The 27309-nt window shown below is 41.0% G+C and overlaps 1 protein-coding gene across 4 annotated transcripts in view; it reads left to right on the top strand.

Annotated features, from left to right (window-relative positions):
* FSTL5 (follistatin like 5) overlaps window positions 1–27309 on the top strand; it is a 3721575-nt gene that overhangs the window by 792758 nt on the left and 2901508 nt on the right. The window lies entirely within an intron of this gene.

The following is a 27309-nucleotide window of genomic DNA, read 5'->3' as shown; positions in this document are numbered from 1 at the left end:
CCCTCTAGGAATGATGTTACCCAGGATGCTGTGTCATTTGAGAAGTGTGCAGCGTGTGTCAGGTGACTGGTAAGTGTAGTGTGGTCTACCAGATCAAACGCAGCTGAAAGGTCAAGGAGAAGGAGGAGAGTGGGCTTGCCTTTGTCTAGGATGTTGGTAATTTCGTTTTTTAAGTCTAGAAGGGCGGTTTTAGTTCCGTGTCCCTTGCGGAACCCAGATTGTCTTTAGGAGGAATGGGACTGTGGTTATGGGTTGGTAGTTGTTAGGGTTAGCAGGGTCTAGCGTCGTTTTTTTTTAAGAGGGGGCATACCCAGGCCTCTTTAAGGCTGTCTGGGACTATGCCCATTTTGAAGGATGCATTGATGAAGGCTGTGAGAAGAGGGGCGAGTGGTTCTGTGCAATCTTTGATTTTAGGGGGGCATACATCACCCTTGCATTGTGAGGATTTGAGGTGTCTGAGGATGTCAGTGACCTCAGCTTCGGAGATTTCGGTAAATGCAAATTTGGGCATGTTTCTTACTTTTACATTAGGTTTTATCTGTGCATGTGCACTTTGCTTTGGTAAGGTATTGAAGTGGTGGCATATTTTGTTTTGGAGGAGGTTTATTTTTGTAAGCATGGCTGATTGAATGCCTGTACACACAAAAGCTACTGTGTGAGTGTCTAGTGTGCTATAGTCGGGTTACATATTTATCATGTCTGAATTAGATATCATACCCATATATGGGAGTGGATGGGTTGGGGGCTCAGGGAGGAATGTATCTCTTGGGCACTTTTCACTAGTTAAAGTGGTATCAGTATGCATTGGAGAAGACAGATAATAAATGGGTCTGCATGCCAGCCACATCTATCAGTACGTGGCAGAATACCTCTTCGTCTTCCAAGAACAGTGACACCATCCTCGTGGGAATGAGAAGCCTTGGCAAAAATGAAATTATGCGTGCATTGTTGTCACAACTGCAATTAATGATGGATCGGGAAGATTGAGAATGAGGAACGTGATCGCTCACCAGCTATAGTTATATTTAATTTCTTTGTTTTATTTGTTTAGTTAAAGTTGAGAATGTCCTTAAGTTACAATTTACTTAAGTCTACCCTTTCCATTCAATGTTTAGCTTCATCTTTAATGAGCCCCATTATGTGTGACATTATAGTCAATGGAGGGTCTGCCTCCCTCAACAGCCATCCTTCACAATGACATTCATAGCCAAATTCACCCTGAAACTCCAGGGCTCAACCAAAAACAAATATTTCATGTCCATTCAAACATTTGTCATCCCTGTTGGATATGCCACCGTCTGTTTGCACTCTAGCTGCAAATGTACACAATTCCAGGCTTCTTGTTTCTTCAGCCTGGTTAATAGAGACATTGTAATCAGCAGAGGTTCTGCCTTGATGAAGGTTCATACTCCCCCAAGGTTTCCATGTCCAAATTCACCCCAGCACTCTATGGCTCAGCCCAACCCAAATATTCCATGTCCGTGGTGGACCTGCCTCAGTCTCTTTGTCCACATGTAGCTGTGGTGCCCAGTTACAGGGTTCTTTTAGAATTAAACTCTTTAACAATAACATTGTACTTAGAGGAGGTTCTGCCTCAATCAAGGGCCAGCTCTCATCAATAATCCCACAGTCAGATTCACACTATATCTCAAGAGCTCAGCCCAACCCAAATATTCTCTAAGTCTGTGGTGGTCCTGCCTCTGCCTATTTGGATCTACCTACCAGTGGTTTCCACTTCCAGGTTTCTCTTTTATTCATTTTGATTAACAGAGACATCCTACTTGATGGTGATTCTTCCTCAGTCTATTTGACTCTACGTACTAGTGGATCTAAGGCCTCGTACTGCATTTTCAAGCTAGTGGATCTGCCTTTGTTTATTTGGCTCTAGGTACAAGCAGATCTACCTTATTCTGGACTTTCCCAGTGCACCCCTTTCCAACTCATTTACCTAGTCACCTATGTGAGCGTGTGCCTGAAACCTGCACCCTTCAATGCCAGGATGTCCAGCTACTCCTGACTTACAGATATGTCACGATGCAGGTATATGGACATTCATGCCTTATCACCCTGACTCTCATCCCGTGCCCAAACTGCGCCATTCCCTGAACTTCAAAAGAGGAGGCCGCGCTACTAGTTTTTGCAAAGTTGTGATCCTGCTCATTGATTGTGCCGCTGGGTCAGGGAGTTATTGGGGTTGCATTTTATGTGACTTTCAACAAGATGAAGTGTCATTTGACATAATGTTGTGTGGCGGGTCAGAAAAAGGACACAGACAATGTGAGGACCTTTTACCATGTGTTTATTAAAGAATAAGGAAAAAGCCTATTTTTCCCTATCACTATGGGGTGCTCCCTACCTACTTTACTAACTATGGTGCTCACCAGTCATGGGTAACTGTCCAATGAAAGAAGTCTGTTGTCCAAAACTAATCCTAACTGACGCTACCACTAGTTTAATCAACTAAGGTCAGGAGAATGACTCCCTTATCCTGATGGTTGTTTTTTTTTTTTTCATTTGTCTTCTCTTCTTTAGAGTTCTTGTTGAATTGCAATTTTTAAAATGGCTCTCGTTATTCTCTGTATCAGTTCCTGCAACTCCCTTACGAGACTGGTACATGTTCTCTCCTCTTTAGTAGGGGTTTTCCTTGCCCTTGTCTGAATAATTTGCTCTGTATTAGAGGGTTCTGAATATTCTTGAATAGTGCTTTCAACTCTGGGACGTTAGCTGTCCATATAATTATAATACACCTTTTCCTGGTATGGACATTCTTGTACATTGTTATCCTAGGGACTTCTCTGGCCTTTAGTTCACATGTGCCTCTCTCTGTTATGTTCCACTCATCATTTCTTGGATAATAGGTTACTTTTGGATAATTATATTGCCCTCCCTCTTTGGGGTTTGTGCACTTAACTTATTCACATGAATACTGCTCAAGTTCATCAACTTTGGTTTCAAGCTTTTGTCATTTGAACTGGGATGAGTGTCTCTGATTCCATAACAAGTCCCTTTTGGCTTCCCAGTATTCCTGTTCTTCCCGTTAGCTTCACTATTGCACAGTAACATCGCTGGTGCCCGTAGACACTTGGGACCTTCTCCTTCCTTCTGTTTGCTTCTCGGTTCGCATTTCACAATGTCCTGCAAGTTTTTCTCTCCTTCTCTGTGTCATTATACTGCTATGGGTAACTAGACTGTTAGTTGCTTCCTCAGTTGACTGGTGTCGACATCGTTGAACGTGTATCCTGCTCACCATGATTTATCTGTGGTCACGCCACCTCTGAGTTTTCTGCTCAAGCCATTTCGGCTTCCAGCTTCTCATGCATGCCAGGGTTCCAGCACTTCCTTCTCCTGCTTGAAGAAGTTCTGAACTTCAAGGGCTCAATGGTCTGCATCAGCTCCACCTTCTCCAGGTGCTTTACTCACAGGGGTCTCCTCTGCCGGCGTCTCCATTCGCCTCTCTTTCTCGCTCTTTCTCCTTTTCCTTGGGCATGTCCTCCCTCTTCAATGTACTCTTCGTAGTTAATTGGAGATTTTGATTTTCAGAGACAACTTCTATTTCTCTTTGGTAATGACATAAGTTCACTTTTTCTTCATCCCAGTCATGGAACTTGCAATTATTTCGTGTATTAGATAGTCCCACATATGCCATAATGTGGAAGTTGTCAGGGAGTTCCTCACAGGAATGGATGCCTTTGTCCCTAAAGGGGGAGTCTCTACCAGGGAGATCCTACTTGCCTTGACCCCCAGGGACAGTGTTGGAGAGCGGTCTCACCTCCAAGCCTCACGGGAGGGAGGGGGAGAGGGGTCTACCCTTTGTGGCTAAGGACATATTCCCTTGATTTCTCACATTTGTCACTGCCATCATTGCCCAAGAGGTGTGGTGCACTATCAGGGTCCGTGGTTCATGAGGTTTGCAACTCATAGGCATCCTTGTGCTCATCAAAGTACCCATGGCACGCTGCCATGTGCCACTCTGATGCATTGTCTTTTTGCAGTGAGTCTGTCATGGGGTGGCCAACAGTGATTTTACACTGCCGGCCACCCCTGATAGTCTTACTCTCTGCAAGCTGAGGTACCGCCACACTTAAGACCAGACTGGCGAGGATGATCTGATTGGGGATGGTTTCAGTCCCACCCTTGCCCACTTAAATGAAGCCCAAGCCTGTAAAGCTCAACATCCATAGAAGGCAGATGTGCTTTGGTCCCTCTTGGCAACTTCTGAGTACGCAAATATTTTATGGTTTTAGTCTACTCCTCCTGAGCTATCTGCTGCAGGGATTATCTCTGAACCCTCTCACTGATTAACTTCAGTCTCCTGCAGTACCATTGCTGCTTCCTGCTGACACTTCTCCCCATCATCCCCATGCACGTCTGCGGCTACCAGCACATCCTTTTGCTGCTGGAGCACCACCACCTCCCCACCAATAATAATTTCCAAATGGTGGTGAGTTTGCTCTAGGAACTCCCATTGTGACACCTCAGATAACACAACCTCCCTTGATTGCTGGTAGCCAGTCCATCAGCAAATGTGATCTCCACCACAGCCAATGTTGCCTGCACTGCATGAGCTAATGTCTTCCTCTCCTCATGCTCCTTCCACCCCACCTGGTTTTTGCTGACTTCCTCTTATGACAGTAAGGTTGAGGACTAGTCATCCCTGACTCTTCTCCAAACCTCTAGCATGCCCTCCTCAAGAAACATCATGTTGCTGAGTATGGCTGAAGTGACAATATGCACTGAACGAAGAGTAACACAGACAAACCAACTCATTCATGCAAGTCTGACACAAAGGAAAAGGATTGTCACAAAACACAAAAAGCAAGGCTAAAGAAGGTGTCTAAACACATGACTGCCTCTTGGGTAAACACAAAAAAGCACAGAAAAAAAACGTTTTTAAATAACGTTTTAATTTGTTGCTTATTTAATTTTGTGGCTGACTCAAAGGGAAAAAAGAAGGAAATGGTGTAAAAATTGCCTGTGTTTTCTTTTTCAATGGAAATATAATTTAATGGTGCATGTCCAACACACACACATTAATAAGGGAAAAATTAGGAAGCCAAAAAACACCAAAAAGCAAAAACAACTAACCAACTCAAAGGCCCTTCAAAACCCCTTCAACAAACCGTCTAACTGCTGGGTTCTGGTCTCTTCACTGCCAAACAAAACATAAAAACATATGCCACAAATGAGCTGGCCTTTTCAATCCCCCCAAAACTCTTCAAAATGGATTCAGTCATCAGGCTGTTGGTCAAACCTCTTTATCAATTCTCGAGCCTTCCAATTGGCCAGCAAGACTCAAGACCTGGGGCCCAGTTTAACCCATACATAACTCCATGGGAATATTGTGGGTTGGGTTGCAAGTATTACTGGGTTGCAAGTTGGGTTGGTAGTATTACTTTCCTGTGTGGCATATTTTGGGAAAGTCAAGCATATGTAATTGCCAGTCTTACACTAATGGTAAAAAATTCAGCATTTGTGAATACTGCATGTTTTACTGCACTACAATATGAATGATTCACTAATGAAAGCCTGAAAACCAGCCTCCTTTTGTGCAAAGGTAATTACATCTACTCAAAAGCAACTCTACATGCAGTAATACAACCACTTTCCCAAAGGAGTTCAATGGGACTCCATGATGGAGAATACCTGAAGGGTCCACATGACTCTAAACCACATGATTATTTTATGGCTGAATGGTATTTGACTTTGGTGGTATTACAGATTAAATACTGCCAAACTCGAAATGAGGCCCAGTATCTGTAGAAAAGGACACAGGAATGAATGGTCAGAGGAAGTATGGAAGAGCTACTGCCTACAGTGCATCTTGAAGGACATAGGCAAAGTAAAAACACTCAAGTTGTCATCCTGCCTGGCCACTTTCATTGGTATGATTCACAAAAGGCCTCATTAAGATTTCAACAATGTGGTTACACATGATGGTAAAATGGTGTTAATTCTGTTACAACCAATTCACCACTATACTGTTAAATTTTGAGGTTGTAGGTGAAGTGGCTTGTAGTAAACCGCTCGAGGTAAACTGTCCATATCACCCCCAAAAATCATCAGACTTACCACACCCAAAATAATTCTCAACAGCAATCTGACAAAATCTTAATGGACACCTATGGACTGCAACCATGGGTACTATTTCTGCAGTGGAAGTGTCTCAACATCTCTCTAGAGAGGTGATGTAAGGTGGGGGTCAAAGATCACAAATAAAAGTGTCCCCATTCAGAAATGTTGAAGAGGCAAATCGATTTCATTTCGTTCCTATTTTTCTTAGAATTTTATTATGAAATATCAGCCATTGTTTGCAAATCAGCACTAACTTCACCTATTTGCATCCAGCAATATTGCCTCAAAATAGTTCATCGCCATTACTCTTTCACCAACTCATGTTTGGGATCCATTTTATAAGACATATTCTAGAAATAGTTCTTCACTTTAGAGAAGATATCATGTCTCTATGAATCTTTGCTATATTTGTTTTGCTGAATAGCAAATTTGCTGACTTTTTTTTAGCCGATGTTGCTGTTGTTATACCACAAACAGCATGGGGCGACTGCCACAGTCGCACCTTCCACCCCACCCCACTATACACCTTACCCCAATTTACCACCTAGAGGTTTTTAGTAAAAACAAATGGCAAAACATGCAGCAAAAACATATTCAGAAAAGTTGCCTTTTGGCAAAAGTGATGTATACCTATATGACCGCCTGAAATGTACAAAGTCACAGAATTATAGACCGCGAGAAATGGTCAGAATATTGTTTAACAGGTCTGTAACAAAAAGGCAAAGCCGGGTTTTGTGGACCTCTGATGATGGAACATGCCCTGCGAGATGTGCTCGCCTTGCTGTGCATGTACTGTTGTGTAGAGGGGAGTGCTGGGTAGCTTTTATTCAACATGGGGTAGGAGTGGTGGTTTAATCCTTGGCTCAAGAATGAGAGAGGAGCTCATGGTGATAAGAGAAGACTTGGACTGTAGGGAGTGGAAGTACTGGCAGTTCTAAACAATCAAAAGTTGTGTATCACCAACAGGAGGGTCATACAATTGGGTTTGTGACCTACAGTACTTTGAGGGTAGGGCTAAAGTGCAGGACATTGTAAAATTGCAAAAAGTGCATTAAGTCCATGATGTAAGTGTTTTAAACAATAACAGTTCCTAAATCTGTCTTTATTTACGTTTAGTCTGGTTAGTTCTGATGGGGAAAACATGTAATGTTTAGTAGACTCAGTATCACAGAACGTGTAGGATGTTTTTTCATCAATATTTATCAATGCTACCTCCTTTTACGTAAGGTGTACCTAAAAAAAAACATCTCTCCAAATGAATGAAATATGCTAGCATTGCCAAAACATGTTCTTACTGCAAGTGCTTTAAGACTATCCTTGGTGTTGATAATACAATTTTTCTGTACATTTTAAGTCTTTTTGTTTTTTGTATTGTGCAGCTGGCCTTATTGTCTATGAGATGCTAGTGCTCTGTCCACCAGCAATACGTTGTTGTCTGCTCCGAAGAAAGGCTGGGTGTTTAAATGAAAATAACCCACTCTGTTGCCTGAAAATCTAGTTGGCAGTATCAACCGAATGAACTTTTTGTGATTTTCAAAAATATTGTCAATTTTGTATTATGTTGTACGTAGGTGGTAACTTACGGTAATGCCACGTGTTACAAAGTAGTGGAGCACAGCGTTCAAGAGGGTGGCGTCAGCTGGTATCCAATTACCTGCATGTTGTCAGTTTACATTTTAAAATGCACATTGATGTTTTTTGTGATGTGGTGTGATTGAGGTGAATATGTGGATGAATGTTTCAGTTTGCTTGACTGTAGGTACAGGTGGTGTACCCCTGAGCGTTATATGATTATTCCCAAGTAATGTACATGAATGGTGTCTATTTTTGCATTTTTTGGCACAGAAACACACTGTCATGTCTATTTGCGTACTTGTTTGCACATGTCATAAACAAATTATCACACAATAAATAAATTGAGTGATATTGGTTCACGTTTGTGACCATTAAACATTGGACTTGTGTTTACATTATCTAAAATATTTTCTTCAGTCTTTATAATTGTTCTTGGGGCTCTCTACTTTTGTTGTTGTATGTGATTCCCACTGAGCCCTTATGTGAAAACTGTGATTATGAGACAACCTTGTATTTGTGTGATTTCGGTTAGGACCATTCTTAGGCTTTCCTCATCGAATTTGCTTCAGCTGGAGAACACCAGTGCCACTTGAAGATGAGGTGAATCATTTAACATTGTGCTGGCATTACCCATGTGTTCCCTGGCACCTCTTTATGATTTTGAGTGCCCCCAAAGGAAATATATTCCGACAATGGGGTTTAGAGCTGACATGAGGCCCCAAGCCAGGCATGACACTTTCAGAAAGTCTTGGTTTTGAACGTTAAATGCTGGTATTATAGTAATAATAATGTGCTTTCTATGAAGCAATTTAATCTAAAGTGCTTTACATAGGCCATATTTCTATACACTAATATTATTACCCGATCAACATTGATTCTCATGTATGGACATCGGAAGACTGATTTCACTGTGCTGGGATTTGAACCTGTGACCGGCAGCTCAAACACAGAGTACAACAACAAGCATTTAACCCACACAGCCATCGTACCGGCTACCTTTTAGTATTAGATGATTGTCACTAATTAAATGCAGGATACTCAAGGGGACTTCCTGATTTTCTGATAAAGTGCAATGCAAGGTTATCTGTGGTTCCTCTGTGGTCGCCTTTGTATGAAACACAAGTAATAACTAGATGATGAAAGTATGCCATTGAACGTTATATTGCTACTCTTTTAAGGGGTGGACCAAATTTTAGTTTGTGAATTGAGTTTTCCTCTGTCACTACCCCCATTTAGTGTGAGGAATCCAGCCCACAGTATTTATCTTGTGTCCATTTTTCATTGCTCCATTGCTTACCTGGTACGGTGTGTGGCTATTCTAATGGTGGCAGAGTCAGCTTTCAGAGGAACAGGGCATGCATAGGGACAAAATCCAGATCTGTGGCAGCTTTGAGATATGCTAGTATTGCCCTGTAAAACTAGTTTCCATTATGCTGTGACCAGCTATAATGTTGTTGGTGTTATTATGGAGTAGGGCAGGTCTTCATGCAAAATGCCAACAGAGGAGGTTCCCACTCCACTGGTGGTATGTTTTTGGCAAATTTCCCAAGTCAAAGTTTACCAATGGTGGAGGTGGTATGTTTCTAATACTTAACTTCATAAATACCACCCTTGCTAGTATAAACCATAAGATGCATTTCCGATATCTTGTTTTAGCCATTCCCATGTTCAGTTTGATTGTATGCATTACAAATGTAAGGTGGGGAGAGGGAGGCCGCAAAGATGCACACTGTGTCGCACATCACTATTTAGTCCATACTTCACATTTTTTATTTCACTGTACCTAAAAATATTGGACCGCCTTTTTTCATTTTGAGATAAAATAGACAGAACGTCTGCTGAACTGAATGAAAAATGGACTAACATGTAACCAACAGTATTTGGTGCAACCCTTAAATGAGTGCATGGTAAAATTGGGGGTATTTGGGAAATTATTTGATTTAACCTTTCACCTAACACTGAATGGGAATTACAAAAATCTGACATTTCTTTTATAAATTGGATGTATACCAACACACCAGCTTAAGAGGTTTACACTATGTCTGCTAGTGACATTTGTGAGTGAACGAAATGTATCTATTGTCTCTGAATTGCCATGAGTAAGTGCAATGAGTATGTCTGAACGCTTAATATTGTCATTGGCATTTATAACACATTTCAGAATACATAAGGCACAAAACCAATAACATGTGCAGTTGGTTGTGTAGGTCTACAAACATAGTGTGAAGCTCTCATTGCATACATTCCAGGATTCTCCTGTAAACATATTTTCATGCTGCCACGTTCACACAATATATGCCAGTGTTGTTCTTTGAAACACATGTTCATGCTGCAAGTGTTCCAAAGTATGTCAGCATAATCCTGTCAAACGCATGTTCATGATGCAATTGCACAACAGTATGTGACTGAATTTTCACTATAAACATTTACTCATGCTGCATGTGCGCAATGTATGCTGGTATTGCCACAATAAGGAGACATGTCAATGCTACCCAATATATGCCATCATGCTGTTGTGTAAACACACATTTGATACTGACTGTACCCAATATGTGGTAGTATGCCAGTGGAAGCACGTTCATGATCTGCTCAATATATGCCAGTTGTGCTTTTGTACAAATATATCACAATGATGGCTGTCCCCAATATATGTTATGTTATGCGTTGTGGTATTTGTATAGCACCTACTACCATTTTTATGGCTTTGAAGTGCTGTGGGGCTGAAAGGCCCTTGGGAAGACCGTAGTCTTTGCAAACATGGAAATAAAAGTGCATTACATTGTAAGCAAATAGTTATTAGACTGAGATGACTATTATTAGACAGATAGAAATATACTTTTTTTGTTGGCTTACACCATTTACAGAGACAAATACCTTTTAAAATACAGCATCTACACATTTATAAAAATATAATATCAAATATATACCAAACACATGTGACAATGCAAAGTTAAAATGATTCTTCAGACTTAAATAAAGAATACAATATTTCCTAAAATTAGATTTAAAGTGTCTCTCCCATTGTTTAAAAGAAGTTCACATCTTTGCAAACATCAAAGATAAAGCTGCCATCTGTGAAGCACCATAAACAACATTGCCTCAGATACAATTCTAATATTATAACATATAAGAAGGTACTAGAAGAGATGACTAGTTTAAAACATTATAATATTCATGCAGAGCACTGTGTTCAGGTGCAGAGATGACAACCATGTCAGTGACTATGTCAGTGACTATGTGACAGCTGGACCAAATTGTGGTACTCAGCTGTATTCTAAGGGTTGTAGTGCAAGAGGGGGAATGGGTATTTGAAATAGTCTATCAACCCCTGGAGCAACAGTCTATAGATGAGGGCTGTGCTATACTTTACATGCGGTACATGAAGTCAAGACAAAGCAGCCTGCAACCCTGCACTCCCATCACTGACTTCTTGCATACATGTCCCAGTTCACTAGCTCAAACTACCCCTGCTCTCTCTCCCTCTCTCTCGCTCTCTCTTTCTCTCTCATAGTTATATTTTATTCCGTGTGCTGCAAAACCAGCATCTGTAAATGTGCAGATGAGAGGGATGAGCTAGTCAGTTTGTAAACTTCAGTCAATTGCCATAAGGAACAGCTAAGGGTTGTGGGAGGCAAGCACCTTTGGTATAGAGAAATGTCTACTTGAAAGTCGGGGACACAGTCACCCATTTTGTCTTGCTTAGCATGCTGTTTGGAATGCTGAGAGATGCCTTGGAAGGGCACTCTGTGCTCAGTGGCCTGATGGGAATTCTGCCCATCAGGGCAAAGCCTGTCTTGGACAGGGCAATAGAAGGTTTTGTCAAGCATTCGTCAGGCATTGGTCGAGGCCATCACTAGAATACTTGGTCATTTTGCCCATATGTCTACCTTGCTGTCACCCTCAAACCACAAACTCTTCTCACACATGCTGCAGTGGAAATCATCCCTCCACCACCAACAGACACAAATTCACTAGGTTTTGACATGGCACCAGGCCTTCAGTATCCACAAAGTTTGCAACGCTGCAGGGAATTCTTCATGATGAAATGGGGAGCAGAAAAGATGGACGAGGTGTGGGGATTCCTCAAAAATGTGCTGCACCTTGTCATAAAAAAGGGGACATGGAGGTGTGACAGTCTCTGTGTGGTGATATGTTGGTTAGCCACTGTAAAACAAAAAAAATAATAATAATAATGTTTTATTCTGGATGTGCCGAGTTCTGGCCAATACCAACACTTTTGTGCTCAGAGTGCTGACTATGTGACAGTTTTGTATGTCAGAATGCCATAGAAGAGAATATGTTCATGGTAGTGAATATCATTATATGCTGGCATACCACTTTCAGAACACACTCACATGAAGCTTGTGCCCATTATATGCACATATTTTCATGCTGATTGTGCATGCCACTGTAAAAACATAAGTGCATGCTGTTTGAGCCCAATATAAGCTTGTATTGTCTGTGAAACATTTGAATGATGCTAACAGGTACTCAGGCATATATGCAATACCACAGTAAAACATGTACATGATGCCTGTGTCCCAGAAAATATGCCAGCCTTGCTATTGTAATAATATACGCAATATGTTTTCATGTTGCCTGCGACCTGCCCACATACACAGAGAGTGTGTCACCCACTGGCATGTACACATACACATCAACCAGCATACTTGTTATTCCTTCTTAACTCCTCCGTGCCCTGAAGTCCATGCTGATTCCTCACCTCTGCCACCAGATCTTCAAGCAGTATAAAGGCAGAGTTGTCAATCAATCCATATCCTTGAGTCCTGCCACATGAGTCATGAAGCCTAGAACAGCTGAGATTCTCCAGAGCCCTCACTCCGCCACACTGTGCCTGCCGTACCACTGACCACATTAACACTGGGAACTACAAGGCTGGGCAATGAGAGCACCCCCCCCGCCCCCAACTTCACAGAGACCTTTATGCATTTATAGGCCAAATATCGAGAAACATAATCAAGCCCATGAGCAGCTCAGCTCCATTCTTGCGTCAGTCGAGGGGGCGATCAGATTTTATTGCGCCCTGCAAATTGGCTTACATGAAAAGGGTGGCATGGCATCAGGCTGCCACCCAATATGTCCGAGTCTCGACTGTTCACACGCAATGTACATGAGATTTGTACACTACATACGTGGTTGTTTACATATGTACAGTTTTCAGGTATCACCAGTCTAAAAAGCATATTTTACGTTGTGAACAGGCACCCTTCACCTTCCCAAAAAACAACATAAAAGCAAAATGTGATCTTAGTGTACCAGCTTTCCATCCTGCATGCAATTTTGCACAAAAAACAACATTTCTGCATTTTCTTTCCAGAAGATGCTAATTCCTCACAGATGTTTATACTCACCACATAAAAATGTTAAAGCATGTCATCAAATGCTGTTTATGCGTCTGAACTATATCTCAAATCTGACAGAAAGTAAGACACGTGGTAGAGGCTTCACCCAGTCATGGAAGGTTTGACTCCACAATGCAAATCCTCACACTTTATTGCCACAGTGTAGCTTGGAGATCTTGGCAATAAAACATGATGAAAAATGTAAGCGGATCCAATCTCATGTGTGCAGTTTATCCAAATTGATCTGTGGGTCCTCGGGCTTAAACCAGAATTGCTTAGAGTGCTTGAATTCAATGAAACAGCCGAAAATGAACACAGGGAAAATAAAAGCAGTGGCTAATTGTATGAGATGCTTCCAAAACTATGTTGAAAACAACAAGACACGATTTGCCTTCATTTATTTTTAATGATATGTAGCCCCTTTTTTGTTTTCCTGGCATGGTTGAGCACTGTATTATAAATACTCTGGGCCAGGAACAGGCTCACCGACAACACCCCACCACCCCAGCTGCTCTGGTGGAGAGCTAAGCAACCTGCAGATAGAAGGGTTAATACTGGAGATGGGCCACACCCGGTGTTCCTTGATAATTAACAGACACAGACACCAGAGTGCATTTGTATTGTAGGGTATTTTGTGGAGATTTGGGGCCTGACGGTATTTTATTACCGCCGAAAAATAACTTAGCAATAATCACTCTTTGTATTCAGATTTGGCCATGTGCAACAATAATACAATGGACATGCATTATTTCAGCACCCAGACCTGCATATTTGGTATACGTGGTTGGTGGTATTTTGGTGAGCATAATTCCCTTGTTATATTTGTGGCCCCAATGTCCAGAATCCCTTATCTTAGCTTAGATTTTTCGTGTGATCACTAGAGAGACCTCAGACCTGCATTCTAGAGATACCACAATTTCCAGTGATAGTGTTGGTGCGCCACCATGGGCAAACTCACTGACTTATTTACGACAGAGAGCTATATGTGGTAGTCTTGTGGTAATTTCCACTACCTTATATACGGTAGGGAGCTATGTTCAGAGAGTCTCTCTTCCCGTTGGCTCATGTACCTCCAACAAGTTATACTACAGTCACTCACAATTATTCATACTGATTCTGACATACACACGTCTGTCTTAAAATGACCATTGCACTGTTTAAAAATCTCCCCACATCATTGGCATTGTAATGGTAAATAGAAAATAAACCACCCGTCTGTTTTCAAATATTTTCTGTATTATAAAAGTTGCATTTAGACATGATCTCATTCTTTACAGCAATAAAATGGAACAATCAAAGCATTTTCAATGACACACTGCAATTATAGTGGCGGAGAACAGAACTTAAATTGCAACATTAGCACTTGATTGAGACACGCACGGGACTTTCATTTTTCTACACTGACTGCATACTTTCGTGCACACACACAGCTCCCCCAGTTAGGTAATTACCTTATCTGTTCAGAGGCTTCTCTCTGTGAATGTGGCTCTCTTGGCTTAATTCCAGCAAAAAGGAACGCTTGCCTTCTCAAGCCGGGGTCATTGCCTGGAATTCTCAGCTTTTTCAGATAGGACTGCCTCTGCCAGTGGAAAGGTAATTCTTTCAGCTTTCCCCAGTCTCGACTGCAGCAGGACACCCCCACAGCCAGGTCTTCTCCCCAGTAGTGCAGAAAGATGTCTCCCTGTCTTTTTCCCTGCTACTGCCCACTAAAACTTTCCTCTCAGCCCTCTTTATGACGTGTTCCAATGAAATCCATCATCTCTCATCCTCCTATTCTTCAACAATAGCTTCGCTTATACATTTGCAATTGTTGCAAATCTGACTTCCTCCTTCCTGCCGTCACTGTGCACAACAACACGGATAATCAGGCAGAGAAGAGAAGAAAAAAAAATCTGCACACTCATTTAAATGGTTTTTAAAGTATGCCTAATTCTGCAGTAGAGAACACATTTTATTAGTGATTTATATTAAAATAAGGTTTTATTAGTCAGGTTAATGGTTAATATGTTAGCTGTTAATTTTCAAATGTGTCTCTAGCAATATAGGCATTTCAGGTGAAAAATAGTGTGCATTTTTAAATGAACACGTGTGCTTTTAACTGTAAAAATAGATTTGCATCTTATATGTTAAAATCGTTTTTGACTGAATAGTCTGTCTTTCCTTGTTAATCTGCTAACCCATATAGCAATGCACCGCACCCTTGTGGTGGTGCTGCAAAAAAAAAATGCTACTTGTGCAGTAGTGCTGTACTCTGTGCTGTAACATGCCAAATATCCTTACATATACCCTCCTTTTGTTTTTAGAACTTGGCTATAATCCAAGCCAATCTCTAAAAACAACTTGTTCTTTTTTTTTTTTTTTTTATACAATATATCAATCCAACAAAATGAATATTCATGTGCATCAATGAAAATTTGCAATCAATATTTCATCTGAGTCCATAAGTCCATAAAATGTTCCACATTTGCCTTCTCAGTGGAAGTGGCATTACTTTAAGTTTAAATTTTCCAAGTCAATTAAAAACAATGAAATAAAACAACTAACTAAAACAAATAAGTAATATAACAAGTTAAAATAAATAATTAAAATAATAAATACGTGGAACTTCATATGCCGGAACTTTTGTTTTGTCTCTTTTGGTATGTCCCGACCAGCGATGTTATTCGGTTCATTCGAGTACTCTTTCATCTTGGCAATCTTGAATCCACAGTAGTCATCTCTTTTGGCATTCCGGTTATTTTGTCTTCACCTCCACCTGGAGGCAGGCATCTTTTGGTCTTCATCCAGGGGACTCCAGGACTCCATCGTCTCCCGTGGCCTCTGATCCCGGAACCTCCGATCAAATAATGTTAATTGTCTAAATCAAAATAGAAAATAAACAGATTAAGTACATAGCACAATACTAACTTCATCCTTTTGCCAAAAATAAAACATGCTTGGTAAAAATACTTCGTTTTTTTTCTTTTTTCTGAAATTAAACACAAGTTAAAAGAAAACAACACATATAAAACAGCATTCAATATTTAATACACTTTCTCTCTGCACACCAACCACGAGCTTCCGTTATATGTGCATTTATTTATTTATTTATTTATTTATTTATTTATATTATATATTTTCACATATATTACAGTGTTTATGTGCCATCCTAACAATCAACTTTTTTTTAACTTCTTTGTCACTGCCTCCTGATTACACCCATTTATTTTCTCAAGGGACTCTATCCGTTTCCACATGCTCAAGCTGCCTGATCTCATGTCTGGGATGGCATGGTTTGATTTGATTTACATGGACAAACTGCTCTATTGCTGTTTCACCTTCATTTTTCAAAATTTTATACACTACAGGAGAGACTTTATCTATAATTCGAAATGGCCCCTGCCAGGCTGCCAGAAATTTAGAATTTTTCTGTTTACTTTTTCCAAAATGAAACTTGTACACCTGATCCCCTACATTGTATTCCTTTACTGATGTCTTTTTGTCATAATATGACTTAGCACTGTCAGCAGCTCTTTCCAGATTTCTCTGCACAAAAGCAAATGCATGTTGCAAATGCCTCCTCAGTTCATCAATATATTCATGAACTGTGGATGCACTCACTAGAGTTTGCTCATGTGTTCTGTATAGTAGGTGTTGTGGTAACACCATTTTCCTACCTGTTAAGACCTCATGGGGACTAACACCTGTTGCTTTGGCAGGAGTCGACCTGATTGCCATCAAAACCAATGGTAAACGCAAATCCCAGCTGGAACCTGCTTCTGCCACAAATTTCTTTAAAATGTCCACAACAGACCTATTGCTTCTTTCAACTGTACCTGAAGACGCCGCCCGATATGCGATATGTAGTTTCCTTTTCACACCTAGTATTTGCCATACCTTACTCATTAGAGTACTTGTGAAATGACTTCCTCTGTCTGACTCAATTCTTTGTGGCAACCCAAACCTTGAGAACACATGGTTCACCAGCAATGTGGCTGCTGTTTGCGCACTACAATCTGGTGCGGGAATGCACTCAATCCACTTTGACATCAAACATACCACACTCAAAATATAGCGGTGTCCCCTGCTCGACCTTTTTAAAGGACCTACATAGTCTATTTGCAAATCTGACCATGGGAGAGTTAGGCCTCTTTTCATCAATGGTGCTCTATGCATTGGTGAAGCAGGTTTAAATTGGGCGCATACTAGACATCCTCTAGTATATAATTCCACATCTTGGGACATATGTGGCCAGTAAGCATAATCTTTTAGTATTTCTAATGTCTTTTGTGAACCTCTATGGCCTGCAGTTATGGCATCGTGTGCATGGTGTAGCATTAGTCCTCTGAATGAAAGGGGTACTACCCACTGTATTTGCCCTGTTATGGACTCTCTAATCATGAGCCCATCCTGTAATCTAATTCGTGTTTTGTTCTTTAATAACACCCTCAATTCTTCTTTTCCCATGCAATCATTTTCTGCTAAAGGATTTTGTTCAGGATCTATCAAATGATTATAATAGCTTCCCAAAATGTGATCATTCTTTTGTGCCTCAATCAAATCTTTGTCTGGCGTGTCATGACTCCACTGCACCACCGGTTGATCTACCTCCTTTGGTGCTTTAGAACGTGTGACTGCATCAATTTGTATTTCACCCATTAAATAATCAATAGGTAGCAATTCTCCCATCACAGCCCCAATCTTAGCCAGATGGTCTGCCTTATCATTTCCCTCCTTATCCTCTCCTGGTGTTTTTAAATGCCCACGAATTTTTCTCCAGTATATTGTTAAATTTACCAATTTGTCTATGGCTTGTATCATTTTTCCATGTTTAAGTGGCTTTTTGTTGTATGTAACCATGCCTCTTGCTTTCCAACCAGGCAAATACTCCACAAAGCTATTCCGTGCATAGTCAGAATCAGTCACCAGGACAATTTCACTGAACTTTTTATCAACTGCAGTAGCAATTGCTTTATAGATGGCTGCCAATTCCGCCACCTGACTGCTCCTATCTCCAATCCTCATCCCTATACTAGGAACGCCTTCACATTTCAACCAGACATTTCCTATTCCTGCCACTAATTGTTTATTACTGTCATTTTCAATGTGAAAAGCACAACCATCCACATATACAGTTGGCAAATCCTTGCATGTTTTTTCATCAAAAGCTTTGTGTGGTGATTGTTCAAATTCCCGTAAACTAGCTTCCACATCCATTTCATTTGTTATTTGTTCAGCTGCACAGTCATGTAAGTCAGCTAACCCTTGAGCAATTGGGCTCTTTTTATTTTGTCCATATCTTACTTCTACGGGAAAACCTTGTAATGCCAGTGTCCATGAAGTGATTCTGGATTGCGCTAGATTGCCTGATCTAATTCTTTTACTCTCTAAAAATTGCAAAGGTTGATGATTTGTTTCAATAATCACCTTTTCTCCCTGAACAATGGGGCGGAAATGTTGTAGCGCCCACACAGTGGTTAATAGGGCCTTTTCGCATTCATTAAATTTCATTTCAACTTGGGAAAATGCCTTACTTGCATATGCAATGGTTTTGTGATTCAAATCGTGTTTTTGTGATAACACTGCTGACATACAATGTTCAGAAAAGCCTATTTCTATAAAGAAATCCCTGTCCTTTATGGGGTATGCTAAACATGGTGCCTTTACAAGACATTCCTTCAATCTAGCCACTGCATCAGACTGCTCTCTTTCCCATCTCCAGGGAGTATTTAGTTTAAGCAGTTTAGTCAATGGTTGAGTGATTTCTGCATAATTCTCAATGAACTTTCTGTTATAGCCTGTCATCCCTAATAAACTTTTTACTCCTTTCACATTTTTAGGATCTTTTAATCTTTGTATGGCCTCTATCTTCTTCCTTTGTGGATTTAGCCCATGTTCAGTCACTTCATGCCCTAGAAAGTTCACTTTTTTCTTGCACCATTGTGCTTTTTGCAAAGATACTTTGGCGCCTGCTTTCTGCAATTGGCCAAGCACATGTCTTATTTCATCAAAATGGCTTTTAAGGTTTTCATTTTTTATCAAGACATCATCCACATAAACTATTGTCCCTCTTTCCGCTGCATCCGGCATGGCCTTTCTCAAAAATATGCCAAATTCACTCCCACTATTGATGTACCCGAACGGAGCTCTAAGCCAGGCATATTGAGTCCTGTCAAATGTAAAGGAAAATAGATGTTGTATCTCCTCTGCCAATGGCACACACCAATATCCAGATGTGAGATCTAACGTGGTAAATACATTTGAACCATGTATCTGAGCTAGGCCCTGATCAATGAATGGTAGTGGCCATCTAGATACTGGTACTCTTTTATTTAACTCTCTTAAGTCTGCACACAGCCGCCATTGACCATTTGGCTTTAACACACCTAAAATAGGCGTATTGGATGTGCTATGAATGTGCCTAATTATTCCCCGTGATTCCAAATTTTTAATAATCTCTGCCAATGATTCTAAACATGCCAGCGGTAGTCTATACTGGCGTACAAACACTGGATTTCTGCTACAACCTTCTGGTAGTGTGGCCACATGTAAATCAGTTAAACCACAATCATAAGCATCTTTTGCAAATACATCCTTAAACTCCATAAATATTTCCCTCAGATTGCGTCGATCCTCATCGCTGTCACATGCATCCGCTAAGGAGATCTGCTCTTCTACCATTCTGGAAAATTCTGGAAACTCTTCTGGTAAAGGAATCTCAGCGCTTTCCTCTAACTGTGTGGCTGTGTCTTTTTGTAGAGCTGCCACTTTCAAATATTTTGGCATATCAGCTTCCACTTCAATGGGCTGATTTCCTGTTTCATTTTCATTTAAATTAAATATTATGCAATCCTCTTGATGGCAGCACACTGTCTCATTGGAATCATAAGGATACACAGAATGAATTTTAAATATTCCTTTGGGCTGAGAGTCCAGGTGTTCTGGCAACTCGCCCTTGGCATCTACATATTTTTCAGGAATATTCCCAATCACCATGTTATTTAAATCTGCCGTATAATGTGATTTTTGTATGGCCATTCCTAATGGGGAGTTTTCCTCTAAATGAATGTCCTGACAACCTTTATTATTTACCATGATTTTTACAGATCCTTCACCAATGTCTACCAATGGAATGTATTCATAATCCAGGCCTTGCTGTTTTATGGATTCATTCAGGCATACAAATGCATCAGAGCCTTTCATCTGCTGTCCATTTTTGCATTTCAGTGTTATTGCAAACTGTTTTGTAAATGCAGGAACAATAGTATTTTTCCTCATTTGTAATTCGACTGCATAAGGAACTAGTTGTGCACAATGATAAGCCCTTCTTTTGTCTTCAAATTCAGGCGCCGGCCCACCTAGGCGTGACCATATTTTTTGATTAAGGAAATCTAACACCATACACATTCTGTGCATGATGTCATTGCCCATGTAAAATTCATTTTGTGCTCCATTCACTATCCATACATTATGGTAAATTGTTTTCTGCCCAATGCTAATTTTAAGCATGCATCTGCCTGTAATTCGGTTTTCAAAGTCTGGACTGTCCAACCCAGAAACATATTGGTTTTTAATCCTAAATTTCGGGATTTCTTCCCTCTCCATAATTTTTTGCAACAATTTCTCATTAATGAAACTCCTTTCATGTTCAAGCGCTAAAGTGGCTTTTATTGTTTTAAGATAATCATTTATACCAGCGTGAACCCATGGTTGCTCATCTTCCATGTGTATCTCTGCCAGAGTGGTAATGTGTTTTTCTGAATCTGTTTTAGGAACAATATTCTGTTTGCATGTATTCTCTTTTAAATAGAAACGTAATGTGTGTTCGTCTATGGCAGTCTGCCAATCTTTCCTTGGGTCCAAGTATATTTGTACAGGTAGTTTTTCATTGTCGCTCTGATCTTTGTCTTGACACATTAATATAACAGTGACACTAGGTATGCAGCTATTCTGGAGATATACCTCCACAGCATCATTTGTTTTGGCAACGGTGTGACATTCTTTTATATTGCTGTTTTGTGATTTTAGTTTCTTAGGCCTCAATGGTTTTTTGGTTAAGGACCACAGCACTCCATTCACCCCATCTATGAGAGGAGACAATCTTTTCAGGCAATCTGTCCCCATCAGAAATGGAATTTCACAAATAGATGTGATCAATACCTCTTGTTTCATTCTGTGCTTTCCTATTTTTATGTCAACCTCAGTTACACCTATGATGGGCACCTCCTCCCCATTAAAGTTATGCACTGGGCCTTGATTTGCCTTCACTGTGATCTGACTCTGTGGAGGCCTCCCTTCATTGATACTCTTTACCAGCTCCTTGGACATAATTGTGGCCTGTGCGCCAGTGTCAATCATAGCAAAGGTGTGGCATTTTTCTTCTACAGTGATGGGTGCATAATATCTGTCCTCAACTTCCTCTAATACACATAAGAAATGTGAATTCTTACTGATTTCAGGGCTCACCTTTCTCAGGTCTTTTTCACTTTTGGCTAAGCACATTGGTAAATGAAAAGACATTTTTCCCTCCTTTTTACCCATTTCTGTGCGAGATATTTTATTCATTTCTCCATGTTCAGAGGTTTTTTGGAGTGTGGCCACCGTTCGCCCATCCATCTGGGTAACATCAGAGGCCATATTACAACCTTCCAACTGAACATGTGTAACAACATCATTCAGCAATTTGTCATTTTTTAATTCTGTGCATTTGTGATCATTTAGTGTAATACCAGCCCTTTCAGCCTCTTCAAAAATATGTGGCTCAAAGAATTTTTCAGGTGATTGACTTGTACCCTCCTTGTGAGTATTTCCTTTTTCTGTCTGTGTTTGGTCATTGTTTTGCTTGCCCAGGGAAGGAGCTATGGCATCCCCACTTACTCCCTGTTCACTGGTATTCCCCATGCATGAGTCATTTTTCTTAAATCTGTCCCTTTGTTCTTTTGGAATTCCTAATGTTTCTTTTTCATTTGTGCAAATCTTTACTGTTTTATTTAGCTCTAAGTTAAACCGTACCTCTTTTTTAGAAGTATTTGATTTGTTCACAATTTCATTTACTGGTACTTTCATTTTTAATCCATTAGGCATCTCAGAGTCGTCATGCAAAATTATATCAGAGCAATCTGTCATTTTGGCACTGCAGTTATCATGAGTACTTAGTCACTTTTCAGAAGCCCCCCGGTCATTGCTATGGCCATCAGCCCCCTCTTTGGAAGGTTGTTTTTGTGCTGTATAGAGCTTTCCTATTTGCTCAGCTAACATTTTCACTTGAGCCTCAAGGCATTGGAACCTTTCCACCTCTCTAGGATCCTCTTTCTGTGGCCTAGGTCGATATTGGTTGTTTTCCCCCTGATTGGATCTATTCTGATACCTCTCAGGTGATTGATACCGGTTGGGATGGTTTCTGAACTCTTGATTCATTTGTGGAGGGGAGCGGGTTGCACCCATCCTTTGATTATAGTCCCCTGGTGGGGAATCATTGTACTGGCGTGGACTGTAGTTCACGTTTTGCCTCATGTCCTGTCTCTCAGATTGTGGGTACTGGCCCCTATGTTGATTTCCATTATCAGTAAATCGATCCACATATCGGGGCCTATCCTAATTACCATATATCATGGTGCTGGGATCAAATCTGCTCTGTGTCCCCAATGACTGGTAGGGACCATCATTTCTTTGATCTTGATTTTGTCTCTGGTTATGGTTCATACCTGCCATATCAGACCGGTATCTTACCCGGGGTCTATCTCCTAAATATCTAGGGCTGATGTAGCTCTCTCTATTACTAGGATCATGTGATTGGAACATTGGTACAGGAAATGGCGATCTTTGTTGATTACCCCTTTGTTCAGGTGTCACATTATTTTTACCTTTGCTTTAAGCAGACTCAAGGGACATTTTGGCTGACCTGATTTCCATTACTGTGGCTGAGGGTTCTTTAGATTTAGGCCTAGTATCTTTCATTTTATCACTTTCTCTACCCTGACAATAGAGTACCTCATATAGCTTGGTGCTTTGATGTACAATCCATTCAAGGGACTTGTCACGGTCAAATTCACGGACCAATTGGGATATGATGTCTTTCTGTAGCCCATAGAAGTATGCGGTTTTAAACTCATTGGAATTTGAGTCAAAAGATACATCAAAGCGAGAGAATGCTCTTTTTAAGTCTTGTAAAAATTGGCGAGGTGATGTATTAGGTCCAGCAGTAATAGTGTACGCGACTTTCTTTGCCTCCTGCAATGACTGAAAAGGAGAAAAATGACGCCTAATTTCTTTTTCAAACTCCAGCCATGTCATATTCTGCTGTTCATTTAATCCCCTTATGATGCTGGCCGTCGGGGCATCTAAAGTTAAATGAAAATATTGTCTGTACTGTTCCTTAGGTATCTGGAGTGCTTTAAAAATGTCATGCACCGCTTCTAAGTGATCCTCAATGCAGCATTCACCTCCCTTTTTAAATGGTTTGATCAGAGCTTTAATGGATTTCATTATTTTTATGGGGCTACTTGTTGCAATGCATGGAATTGCACTATTTTGTGATTCAATCCTGTTTTCAGGTGTATGAGATTGGTGGCTGCCCCCAATGGGAGTATCAAATCCCCCAAGGGCGCTGCAACCAAGTTCAGTCACCGGCCCAGTCACTGGGGCACTAGCTCTTTGGGCAGAGCTAGAATTCACCTCCACTCCATTGAATGTGGTACCCTGCCGCCTCTCCTGGGACCTGGGAATGCACATTTGCTGTTCTAAGTCCTTACACTTTTTAAGGAGTCTGTTGGCTTCATCATGCAAATAATTATTTTCATCACTCATTTTATTAATTGCCTCCTGCATATCGCACATTTGCATTTGGCATTCATTGAACTCTTTATTTCTCTTGTCTCTTTCTTGGATCATTTTAATCATTTCTTGTTCCGCACTCTGGAGATCACCTTCTTTTTCGCAATGTTCTTTTTGTAAAATCTGCATTTCTGAAACAACCTCATCTTTATCCTGCCTAATGTGATCCACTAAGGCTTTTAAGTGTGTCAATTCTTGCTCACTATCTTCAAATTGTTTCTTGCTTTTGGATAACTGAGTATCAAAGTCTCTGCATTTTAATTGCATGTCTTTTTGGCATACATCCAATTCTGCTCTCAACATTTCCTGATTTTTACTTGCCCCATCTAATTCAGTCTTTAACCTGTTAATTAGCTGAGTATCATTCTCTTGCATTCGCAGGGACTTGTTTAAAATAAACCATATTTTGCCGCATAGCCGTATTAAACAGTCTTTCTCTGCACTTTTATCGGCTGCATTCAATAATCTTGTAAGGCAGACCTGAATTATGCTGCCTTCTGCAAAAATATTGTCTAGTTTTTCTTTCTGCACCTCACCCTGAATGCGGTTACTCCATTCTAAGGTACTGTTCGAAGACCAATTCCCATGTGCAAATAACTTTGCCTCTAAATATTGCACTAGATCTGAGAATGTGGTTTCCCTTTGTGACATTCTGAAATTCGTTTTTAGTGGCACACTGCTATTATAAAATGGGTTCCCTTTAATGTGCAAATGGCAGTGTGAGACACGCTTGCCACGCCCAGTAGGTACTCTATGATCACTTTCCCGGCCTGCAACGCACCATAAATATGTAGGGTATTTTGTGGAGATTTGGGGCCTGACGGTATTTTATTACCGCCGAAAAATAACTTAGCAATAATCACTCTTTGTATTCAGATTTGGCCATGTGCAACAATAATACAATGGACATGCATTATTTCAGCACCCAGACCTGCATATTTGGTATACGTGGTTGGTGGTATTTTGGTGAGCATAATTCCCTTGTTATATTTGTGGCCCCAATGTCCAGAATCCCTTATCTTAGCTTAGATTCTTCGTGTGATCACTAGAGAGACCTCAGACCTGCATTCTAGAGATACCACAATTTCCAGTGATAGTGTTGGTGCGCCACCATGGGCAAACTCACTGACTTATTTACGACAGAGAGCTATATGTGGTAGTCTTGTGGTAATTTCCACTACCTTATATACGGTAGGGAGCTATGTTCAGAGAGTCTCTCTTCCCGTTGGCTCATGTACCTCCAACAAGTTATACTACAGTCACTCACAATTATTCATACTGATTCTGACATACACACATCTGTCTTAAAATGACCATTGCACTGTTTAAAAATCTCCCCACATCATTGGCATTGTAATGGTAAATAGAAAATAAACCACCCGTCTGTTTTCAAATATTTTCTGTATTATAAAAGTTGCATTTAGACATGATCTCATTCTTTACAGCAATAAAATGGAACAATCAAAGCATTTTCAATGACACACTGCAATTATAGTGGCGGAGAACAGAACTTAAATTGCAACATTAGCACTTGATTAAGACACGCACGGGACTTTCATTTTTCTACACTGACTGCATACTTTCGTGCACACACACAGCTCCCCCAGTTAGGTAATTACCTTATCTGTTCAGAGGCTTCTCTCTGTGAATGTGGCTCTCTTGGCTTAATTCCAGCAAAAAGGAACGCTTGCCTTCTCAAGCCGGGGTCATTGCCTGGAATTCTCAGCTTTTTCAGATAGGACTGCCTCTGCCAGTGGAAAGGTAATTCTTTCAGCTTTCCCCAGTCTCGACTGCAGCAGGACACCCCCACAGCCAGGTCTTCTCCCCAGTAGTGCAGAAAGATGTCTCCCTGTCTTTTTCCCTGCTACTGCCCACTAAAACTTTCCTCTCAGCCCTCTTTATGACGTGTTCCAATGAAATCCATCATCTCTCATCCTCCTATTCTTCAACAATAGCTTCGCTTATACATTTGCAATTGTTGCAAATCTGACTTCCTCCTTCCTGCCGTCACTGTGCACAACAACACGGATAATCAGGCAGAGAAGAGAAGAAAAAAAAATCTGCACACTCATTTAAATGGTTTTTAAAGTATGCCTAATTCTGCAGTAGAGAACACATTTTATTAGTGATTTATATTAAAATAAGGTTTTATTAGTCAGGTTAATGGTTAATATGTTAGCTGTTAATTTTCAAATGTGTCTCTAGCAATATAGGCATTTCAGGTGAAAAATAGTGTGCATTTTTAAATGAACACGTGTGCTTTTAACTGTAAAAATAGATTTGCATCTTATATGTTAAAATCGTTTTTGACTGAATAGTCTGTCTTTCCTTGTTAATCTGCTAACCCATATAGCAATGCACCGCACCCTTGTGGTGGTGCTGCAAAAAAAAAATGCTACTTGTGCAGTAGTGCTGTACTCTGTGCTGTAACATGCCAAATATCCTTACAGTATAAAGACCCTGACGGGGTTCCTCTTTATTAAACATACCCTTATAAGCCATGGGATTCTCTTGGTGGGAGCTCCATCTAAGCAGGGACCAGCTAAGTCAGCTCACCCTTCCATGGAGGGATCCCAGAGATCCTAAGGATGAGCTTGTTGCAAGCGATTCCCATCCTAAAATCAGGTACCACCCCCATGGAGAGTGAGGCCAGAGGATGGCCTCTGTGGGTGGTCCCATCTTGCAAGGCGGCCTTGGGCAGACCGCCAACCTATTCCGCCACCTCAGGCCAGGGTGCCTCCCCTCTGCCCCCTATTTAAACGAATGGCTATCTGATCTATTCCTACTTAACCATTACCTTACTTAACATTCCTCTAATATTCCAACTCCCTAACATTCTCTACTTAACATTTACCTAATTTAACCATGCAGGGTTATATACATAACATGCATAGATACTGATATACTACACAAACACAAAACCCCATGTCACAATGGGGTGACTGCTGCAGACAGCCACCACTTCACAGTACCTTTAGGTCTGTCCAATATGCAGGGCTACTCCTGATGACACTGGCTGATGACTGAACCCTCCCCCACAGATGATGGGTGAGGCCTGGCCCCCTCCTCTTCTTCCAGGGTGGCTCGTCCACCACGTGGGGCCACCGCACATCCTGCATTATTTACATTGTCCTGGGTGGACCCCTATCCACCTGGGGACCACCCACACTCACTGCCGCGACCCGCTCTATTTATGTATTATTTGAGGGTGGGCCCCCTCTGGTGGGGGGCACACCCGACATCACCACGTGACCTGTGGTATTTATATTAGTTTAGGGTGGGTCGCATTGACAAGGGGCCCACCACACATCACTGCCACGACCCACAGCCTCCTTTTAGTCTATGGGTGAACTCCATTGGCTGGTGGCCCACCCGAAGTCGCCACGCGGCCCGGGCACCATTATCAGATCCGGTGGCATCCCCGTTGCTATGGGGATGCCACCATACTCATAACAGAGCATCAGGCCTCCTCCTGGCCCTTCAGCAA

This window comes from Ambystoma mexicanum, chromosome 6q (genome assembly GCF_040938575.1).
Source record: "Ambystoma mexicanum isolate Mex_15411 chromosome 6q, UKY_AmexF1_1, whole genome shotgun sequence".
NCBI lineage: Eukaryota > Metazoa > Chordata > Amphibia > Caudata > Ambystomatidae > Ambystoma > Ambystoma mexicanum.
This window is presented reverse-complemented; position numbering and strand designations above follow the sequence as displayed.